Source organism: Nannospalax galili, unplaced genomic scaffold (assembly GCF_000622305.1).
Source record: "Nannospalax galili isolate Female #2095 unplaced genomic scaffold, S.galili_v1.0 scaffold395, whole genome shotgun sequence".
NCBI classification, from domain to species: domain Eukaryota; kingdom Metazoa; phylum Chordata; class Mammalia; order Rodentia; family Spalacidae; genus Nannospalax; species Nannospalax galili.
Genome location: NW_008335527.1, coordinates 678679 through 688115, shown reverse-complemented (window position 1 = coordinate 688115; position 9437 = coordinate 678679). Strand labels below are relative to the sequence as shown.

The 9437-nt window shown below is 44.3% G+C and overlaps 1 protein-coding gene across 3 annotated transcripts in view; it reads right to left on the bottom strand.

Moving 5' to 3' along the window:
• Positions 1–7909, bottom strand: part of Lats1 (large tumor suppressor kinase 1) — a 46091-nt gene extending 38182 nt beyond the window's left edge. Inside the window, exons 1-2 of one of the 3 annotated variants that reach the window (XM_029562206.1) lie at positions 7430–7909; positions 6938–7098 (exon numbers count right to left, since the gene is read on the bottom strand). The gene's annotated coding sequence lies outside the window, so the exon portion shown is untranslated. Of the gene's footprint in view, positions 1–6702; positions 6895–6937; positions 7099–7429 lie in introns of those variants that run through there. The other 2 variants (XM_008830412.3, XM_029562207.1) reach the window with 2 other exon arrangements.
• Positions 7910–9437: the final 1528 nt, after the last annotated feature.

Below are 9437 nucleotides of genomic sequence, written 5' to 3'. Positions count from 1 at the left end.
GTGGCACTTGCTTTTAATCACAGCATTCAGGAGACAAAGGCAGGTGGATTTCTGTGAGATAAAGGCCAGTTTGGTCTACAGAGTAATTTCTAGACTAGCTGGGACTACAGGGAGACCTGTCTCAAACAAAACAAAAACCAAAAAGCAAAATCCCCCAAACAAACCACCACCAACATCAACAACAACAAAAAAAACAGGATAAAAGACTAGGTCCCAACAGGTGACGCTATTTTGGAAGGTTCCAGACACTTTAAGAGGTACAGCCTAGTTTAAGGAAGTCATTGGGGTAGGTCCTTAGGGCTGTATCTTGTTCCAAGACCTACTCAGTCTCTCTGTTTCCTATTTGTCATGATGTGAGATTGTCTGCCATGTCCTCCCCACCATGATGGACTAAGACCTTTCAAACTGTGAGTCATAATATATCTTTCCTCCCTTGTCTACTGAGGGTTGTTTTTTTAAAATCACAATGATGAAAAGTGTAATGTAAGTATTAATAATAGTGTGGAAACAGAGACAAAGACTGCTCAAATAAGAGCAAGCAGAAACTATTCAAAACTTGCTTTAGAGAGTCAGCCACTGTTGCTGTGCAGAGATAAAAGGGTAAGCAGGAGTGAGAAATGTTATAATGAAAAGGGAAGACTGGAGAGATGGCTCAGTGGCTAAGAGCATATACTAGAGGACCCGAGTTTGGGTCCTAGCTACCAAATATATATGCACCTCATAACTGCCTGTCATTCCAGCTCCTGGGAAATCCAACACTTCTGGCTTCTGTGAGTACCTGCATTCACATGCACATACCCCCCCGCCACATATACACATAATAAAAATAAATGGAAAATAAGGTATACACTTTGTTTCTAGGTTGTTAGCAAGGGATCTATGCAGGTAGATTAGCTAGAGGCAGACATCTTATGTGATTAGTTTTGGAAACATATCTGACTCTCTTTAACTGGCCCGGAATTGGAACTAGGCACAATTAAGAGAAGCTAAGCCATGTATGGTGGCCCACACCTGTAATCTCAGCATTTGGAAGGCTGAGGCTGGAGGTCAAGTTGGACTTCCAGCTACAATGGTTAGAATTCTGGTATTATGATCTGGCTATCGCCTACTTTCATGTTCAGTCTCTCATTATAAACTGATGCTAGAGGCTAGGAAAATGAAGAACTCTGTTTCACAGTGACAAAATACTTGGGGAAGCTATGGTTTAGTGCCAGGCATTGGGGGGGCATGACTATAATCCCTGTTGTTGAGAGACTGAAGCAGGATTACCAGTTCTAGCCCAGTCTGGTCTACATAACAAGACCCTGTCCAAAAAGAAAAAAAAAATCTGCTGCTTGTAATTAAGGTCCATGATGACAAAGAGCCTGACCTTATAGTCTTATGAAAAGAATTTAGAAACTGGGCTGTAGTAGCACACACCTTTAATCCCAGCACTCAGGAGGCAGAGACAGGAGGATCCCTGTGAGTTCAAGGCCAGTCTGGTCTACATAAGGAGTTCCAGTCCAGTTGGGGCTACAGGGAAACCTGTCTCAAAATGACAAAAAAAAAAAAAAAAAAAAAAAAGAGAATCTTAGACGAGTATACTGAGTGCTACTGCCTATTTTGTCAATGATAGTCCCATGCCATGCATCACTCCTATGTCTGCAATGATGATGTAAACAAACTACTGTGGAGACAGTTGTACAAAAAACATAATGGCACTTATAATTATGTACAGTACACAATACTTGGCAATGATGATAAAGGACTATGTTACTGGGTTATGTACTTATTATGTTTATCATTATTTTAGAGTATACTTACTAAAAATAAAGTTTACTGTAAAACAGTATGTCAGGGACTGTGAGATAGCTTATCAGGTAAAGGCGCTTGCCACCAAGCCTGATGACCTGAGTTTGATCCCCATGACCCTCATGGCAGAACTGACTCTCAAAAGTTGGTCTCTGATTTCTATCCTTGCCTGAGGAACGTGCTCTCTCTCTCTCTCTCTCTCTCTCTCTCTCTCTCTGTAATAAACGCAAAGCAAGCAAACAAACAAAAAACACTAAATGTCAGATGATGCTGAAAGCAGCCTCATATACCTATGGTTTAAAATTTTTATTTTATGTGTATGAATGATTTGCCTGCATGTATGTTAAGTGTACCATGTGCATGCAATGCCCAAGGAGGCCAGAAGAGAGCAATGGATCCCCTGAAATTGGAGTTGTTAGGTGCACGTGGCACATGGGGTGCTGAGAACTGAACCCAGGGTCCTCTGTAAGATCAGCCAGTGCTCTTAAACCATTAAGCTACCTCTCCAGTCCCATATGCCTGATGTATTGTTGTTTTTGTTTTTGAGATAGGGTCTATGTAGCCCTGTCTGGCCTGAAACTCACTATGCAGACCAAGGTGGTCTGAAACTCACAATCTGCCTGCTTCTGCCTCCTGAGCACTGGAATCAAAGGCATTAGAGGTATGGGCAACCATGCCCAGCTATATGCCTTATGTTTATACCATCTTCTGAATTCCAGGCCAGCCTGGGCTACAGAGAACCTAGCTCAAATATAAACAGAGATGAGGATGTAGCTCAGCTTGTAGAATGCATGAAGCCCTAGGCTCTCTCCCTAGCATTACATAAAACTGGGTATGGTGGCACATATGCCAGTAATCTCTGTACAAAAGAGGATTAGAAGTTCAAGGTCATCCTTGGTTATGAAGGGAATTTGAGGCCAGCCTGGAATATGAGAGACAGTCTCAAAAACAAACAAACAAAAAAACAGGGCTGGGGATATTGTTTAGTTGGTAGAGTGCTTGTCTATCTCATACAAAACTCTGGCTTCAATCCCTTACAACCCATAAATCAAGTATGGTAGCACACACCTGTAATCAGAATTTCAAGGTCATTCTTCTTAGCTACATAGTAAATTGAAGGCCAGCTTGAGGGGGGGAGAGGGAGAGGGAGAGGGAGAGGGAGAGGTTATGGAAGAATCCACATTCTAAAATGTCCGTGCCACCTAAAGTGAACTATAGATTCATTGTAATAGCTATAAAGATACCAATGACATTCTTCATATCTTCTCATAAAGGAGAGCGGTTGCGTATCCTGAGAGAGAGAGAGAGAGAGAGAGAGAGAGAGAGAGAGAGAGAGAGAGAGAGATTGCAAATACTGGCTGAGCCAGCTCCAGGAGATGCAAAACCCTCTAAGGGCACTGTATTTGCATACACATACCCGTATCAGACACATACGTAGAATTAAAAAATAAATCTTTAAAAAAAATACAAAAATAAGTAAAATAAGGATAATGGGCTGGGATATACCTCAGTGTTAGAGCATTTGCCTAAGCTACCCAAGATCCCAGGTTTGATCTCTAATACCACAAAATAAACGAATTAAATTCTGATACTTACTGTCAGATTACATTTCAGAACAGTATACTAATTTACAATTCCTTCAACAAAGTATGGCCAACATTATCAATATCATTTTAATACTTTATTATTGTGACATGTGAAAACTAAAATTAATAATAGACAAATAAGTTAAAAGACTTTTATAAAGAGGTCTTTAAGGCAAAACAGCTTACCTCCTTAGCTCCTGGTACAATGGTGCCAGATTAGTCTTTCTAATGAACAGTCCCTATCATTTTACTTCCCTATTCCACAACCTTTAATGATGCCTTCCTTCAAGGACTCTTTGAACAGTAGTAACTAGAGCTCTGGAAACACACTGCCCAGACACAATTCTCTGTCTTTTTTTTAATTATTATTATTTAATATACAGGGTCTCATTGTGTAGGTCAGGCTGGCCTTGAACTCAAGAGATCTGGCTGCCTCTGCTTCCAGAGTGCTGAAGTTAGAGGTGTGTACCACCAGGTTCTATCTTATAGAGTTGCTGTGAACATTAAGTTCAATACATGTTGCAACAAGAACCTGACTCCCCTCTTCTTTTTGAAGGGCAAACAAAGTTATGCTGAGAAATAGAGGACCAGTGCCCTGTGGCAGGGAGGGGTCCTGAAAATGGGGGGTCTTGCACATCTCATCTAGGCCCCATATTTGTGCCCTGCATTCTAACCAAGCCAAGGTATGGGCTCTCAGCTAGACCCTGTGCTTCTCTGCTTTAATGTCCTCCTTCTTTCTATTGATTCCCCTTTGTTGTTTTGTTTCATGTTTTGAGAAATGGTCTCTCTGTAACCCCTGCTGGCCTGAAACTTGCTATGTAGACCAGGCTGGACTGGATCTCACAAAGATCCACCTGCCTCTGCCGCCTGAGTGCTGGGATTAGAGGCATGGATCACCACACCCAACCTTATTCTTCTTTAAAAACCAACTTATTTCTTTGTTTTTAAGTGTTTGAGTGTTTTGCCTGAACGTGTGCAATGCCTATGGTGGCCAATGGAGGGTATGAGAACCCCTGGAACTGGAGTTACAGGTGGCTGTTAGCTGCCATGTGGGTGCTGGGAACTGAACCCAGTTCTTCTGCAAGAAAACTGCTGAGCCATCTCTCCAGCCCCTATTTATTCTTCTTGAGAGAGCCTTTGCTTTCTTGTAGAAACCATACTCAACTTCAAGGCTTCATTCATTCAAATACCTCCTCGAACAGAAATTCTCATCGAACTGTTCTTCTCTGAACACAAAAAGCATTTTGTACTATTCAGAAAAAATTTCTGTTTTTGCCTTTACATTCATCCACTGTCTTTTTTCTTTTTGAGTAAGGATCTCTTATAACCCAGGCTTGCCTGGGATTTGCTGTGTAGCCAAGGATGACCTAATCCTCCTGTCCCCATCTCAGGAGTGCTGAAAATATTCTTATATTTCTTAGATCACCAATTTATAGAGTATATGGTGTCTTTTTATTTTATTTATGTGTATGCGTGTATTGCCTGTATGTAGCTAAGTGTACCTGTATTGTGCAATACCCGCAGAGGTCAAAAGAGGCTGTTGGATCGATCCCCTGGGACTGGAGTTACAGACAGTTGTTAGCTGCCAGGTGGGTGCTGGGATTCGAACTCGGGTCTTCTACAAGAACAGTGTTCTTAACCACTGAGTCATCTCTCCAGCCCCCAAGTATATGGTGCCTTTAGAATATTGCTATTATTATTTATTTATTTATTTTTTGGTCTTTTCAAAGCAGGATGTCCCTGTAGCCCCAGCTGTCCTGGAACTCACTAATGTAGACCAGGCTGGCCTTGAACTCACAGAGATCCGCCTGCCTCTGCCTCCCAACTATTATTATTTTTATAGACAAGGGACTAGATCCAGAGAAGTAGCTTACATAAGGACATCTAGTCACTGGAGGTAATGCTAGGATGACTTTACATATACTAAGCTAGCCCAGGCCTCTCTTCATCACACCTGTATTTTAAGCTTCCTAAGGGCAGAGATCATGTTCGCTCATGCTTTGAAGGGACATTTAAATTGCTTTAGATTGAAGAAACAAAACTTTGATTTAAAAAAAAAGATTGGACCTTCTTCAAAAGTACATTTTCTTGTCTATCAGGTAAAAAAAACTGGTATCAATACAATACACAGTGAGATTTCAAAGTGTTACCTTGGGTTGGATTAAGTTTATAAAAAGATGATCTGTCTAAAAACTCTGTGAATGACAGTATGTACTGGTTTCTTAGCAGGATAGTCTTAAATTGTTCAGGATATCTCTAGCCATTGAAAATTTTGTCAATTTATTTTCTAAGAATTAACTGATCAAAAGTACAAACAGTCTGGGGGTATTGCTCAGTTGATAAAGGTCTTGTCTGGCATGCACAAAGCCTACAGTTAGATTCCCAGCACCACATAAAACTGAATTTAGTGGTATATACCTGTAATCCCAGGCCAGCCTGGATTACAAGAGATCCTAACTCAGAAAGAAAAAGGAAAAAAACAAAACAAAACAAAAAACAGTGGATGAACGTAAAACCTGGCTAAGTTAGTGAGATCCTGTCTCCTGTTTCAAAGAGAAAGAAAAGCAGGAAGGGTGGGGAGGCGTCACTTAGCATCTGTAAGGCCCAACATTCAAATATCAGTACCAGAAATTGAGAATAATCACGTTTTTATATTCATACTGAAAAATGGTAGTTTCTACAGATAATATTATATACAATGATGAAATAACTTTTGTGGCGTGCAAATCTTCTAATATAAATGTCGTACCTAAATGATACTTAAATAACTAGAGTAGGAACTATTCCAAGATTATATGCGTACAGAATAACAAAGACTAGCATTAAAAGCAAAAACTTAAACTCTAGAATTAAAGTCTGAAACCTATTCACATAAAGCGTAGGAGAAGCACTTGTTTAAATTATTTTGAAGAGCACAAAGGCATATTCAATCAGTAATCAGGCATGAAAGAATGTGCCTTTGGAAGTATGTACCATGATCTAGTAGTTTCTTGCAATAATATGCTATCACAGGAACACAAAGATATTCCTCCCACTGCCATAGGGAATCATCCAGACCATTTTACCTGCCCATCTTTAAACGTAAGAGAACACCTTAGTTAAGACCATAAAAAGAGAAGATATCTTAGCAGAGGACCCTAATTCCTACCTTTTCTTCTTCATGGGGAAAGACTGATTTTTCAAAAAAAAAAAAAAAAAATTAACCTTCAATAAATATTGCATAAAGGTCTGACAAGGATTCCAGGCATTCAACACCGATTTCCAAAACTGAAGAGATAACATATTGTGTGCGAGACTATACTTACTACTCAATCCTCGTACTTACAACTTCTAGATGATACACATGTTTACATGTCGTCAAACACTTAAACTTCGTTCCCTTGGAAAATGGTTTCAATTGGAGAAGTCAGAGAAGAGTTAATAAAGTCACCTGAGAGCCGCTCTTCGTGCTACAAACTATTTTTCAAGTGATAATAAGCAATATTCCTCTGTCTTTCCTTCATTTTCCTATTTATCCACACTCTCCTAGTCCATAAAGACACCCACATCTCTCCTACCACCTGCACTGTGAGCAGTGACCGTTGAAACATTTCGGCGGGCTGAACAGAGAGATTCCAAGGACCGCTTCTAGGAACACACAAACCGGGGGCCAGCAAAGTGCAGTGACTAGTTAGATGCACTCTCCTTGGAAAACTAGCTTTCGCTCCTCTCCTCTCCAGACCTGGAAGGGGTGGGGTAGGGGAGAGACGGTCCTCGCGGGCGGCCAGCCCGGCTCTTCCCTTCCCACCGAGCCCCCGCAGAGGCCGCAGCGCCCCGGGCTCTTCCTGCGGCGCCGGGTGCGGCCAACCCTCGCTTCCCCCGGGCAGGGCTCAGCTCAGGCCAGCGCAATCTGCCCAGTCAGGCCCGGACCCGGCCGGCTCAGCCCGCCGGTCCACTGCCGGCCCCTGGACCCCCTCCAGCGGGCATGGGCGTGGGCCCCGCCGGCCACCGCCCCGCGGACTCGGGCTGCGGAGGTCAGGGCGCCCCACCCGCGGCGCCGGCTCTGGACTCACCTGCAGGGGAGAGCGGGGCTCCTGGACAGCGGCCACGGACCCGAGGGCCGGCGCCGCAGCGGCTGGAGCCCGTCCCCGGGGCCCCAGCGGTCCTTCGGGGCTCGGGATGGGGCAGGACGGGGGCACACGCCGGGGGGAGGGGCTGCGGCCGGCCAGCGCGGCCCGTCGTGAGGGTCGCGGGGACCTGGCTCTCCCCTCAGCAGCAGGCCGCCGCCGCCGCCATTTTGCCTTCCGCTCCCCGTCGCCGCCGCCGCACTCAGTCGCGGGTTTCCCGGATGTGGGCATTTCCCGGCGTCGCTTGCGCGGGGGCCGAGGACTAGGGGGCTTCAGGCCGCCTTGGTGCGGAGGGGAACGAACGCTCCCGTACGCTTGCTGGGACGCAGGGTGGACGTCGCCCCGCCATAGCCTGCAGTCCCCTGGAGAGCGGTGTCCACCGCGCTCTCCCTCCGCACCGAGAAGGCCGCGGCGTCGTTCGCCCCCGGCCAAGGCGGGGAGCGGAGTGCCGAAACTCGGGCGTCCGGAGGCAGGATGTGTAGGGCTTGACTCAGACCCGAGTCTCGCTTAGCACGCTCCCTAGCCCGCGTGCTCGAGCACGTGTATTTTCAAAATCAGCCAGATAAAATATTCTTCAGCCTGGACCGAAGGATTAGCAGAGTTGAGTGATTTGTTAGTCGAAGCCGCAGGAGAAGGCGCTGTAGCCATAACTGGAACAACAGAGACAGCGTCAGAAGTTCTATTTCTTGTGAAATTGAATCGGAAGTCTAGGATGCATCATCTACTTTGTACTGTTCACTTTTGAGGGGAGAAGGGAGCTGGTCCAGATAGAGGCTCTGTAGGCAGCCCACAATGGGCTGGAACTTGCCCTTCTGCCTCACTCAACCTTCCCAGGGCTCAGATTCTAAGTATGGGCCAGCCAGCACCAGGATGCCTAACCCCTGTAATGAACACTTTAACCAATTTTACCTCTAGAAAATGTATGCAATTAGCATTTTTTCTTTTCATTTCTTTTAAGTCAGTCCCCATTTTGCCTGAGAGCTTCTTTGATTCAGAAAAAGTAGCATATCCAGCAACTTCATCTTTACAGTTAACCTTCACACATCCTCTAATAGGCTTTGAGATGAAAGAAAAGAGGAAGATTATATATATATATATATGTGTGTGAGTATATTGCCTGCAAATGTACCGTGTCGTGCAATGCCCATGGTGGTCAGAAGAGGGCGTCAGATGGTCGGGAGTTTTGGACAGTTGTTAGCCACCATGTGAGTGTTGGGAATCGAACCTGGGTCCTCTGTGAGAATAGCCAGTGCTCTTAACCACTGAACCATCTCTTCAGCCTATAATTGTATTTTTCAGATAACGTGGGTGTGTGTTCTTGACACTAAAAAGCATTAAAGTCCGGGTTACTAGGGATTGAACCATGCTAGGCAAATGCTCAACGGCAAGAGCTATGTCTTCAGATTTTTCGTTTTGAGACAGGGCCTTTCTAAGTTACCCCAGTTAGCTTTGACAGGCGGTGAACTTGGATCCTTCTGCCTTTGCCTCCAGAGAAGCTGAAATTATAGGCCTTCTCCACAAGGCCTAATTCTGCTTTTTCTGAGGTTAAGTACTGGTATTGCATCCAAAAGTTCAAATGTTAAAAACCTGTTAAAAGATCAAATTTTGGTACTGGGTGTGATGACACACACCTTTAATCCCAGCACTTGGAGTCAGAGGCTGGTGGCTATGAGTTTGAGGCCATAGTTCCAAGTCAGCTGGGGCTACACAGTTCAGACAGTCTCAAATAAATTTTGGCTAAAAAGATGAAATAAAAAGTGGTTGGGATTGCATGCCAGTGGTAATAACAGGCCAGGGAAATGTTTGCTGTGGGTGCTGCCATTGTGTTTGAAGATCTTTATTACTGTAATACTAAGACCCTTAGTGTGGCTTCAGGCTACTTAGCTGTTGGAGGCTTCTTAGAAATACGGATCCCAGTTTTGTGCTTGGGTAACTGGTGAAGAACAGAAGAAAC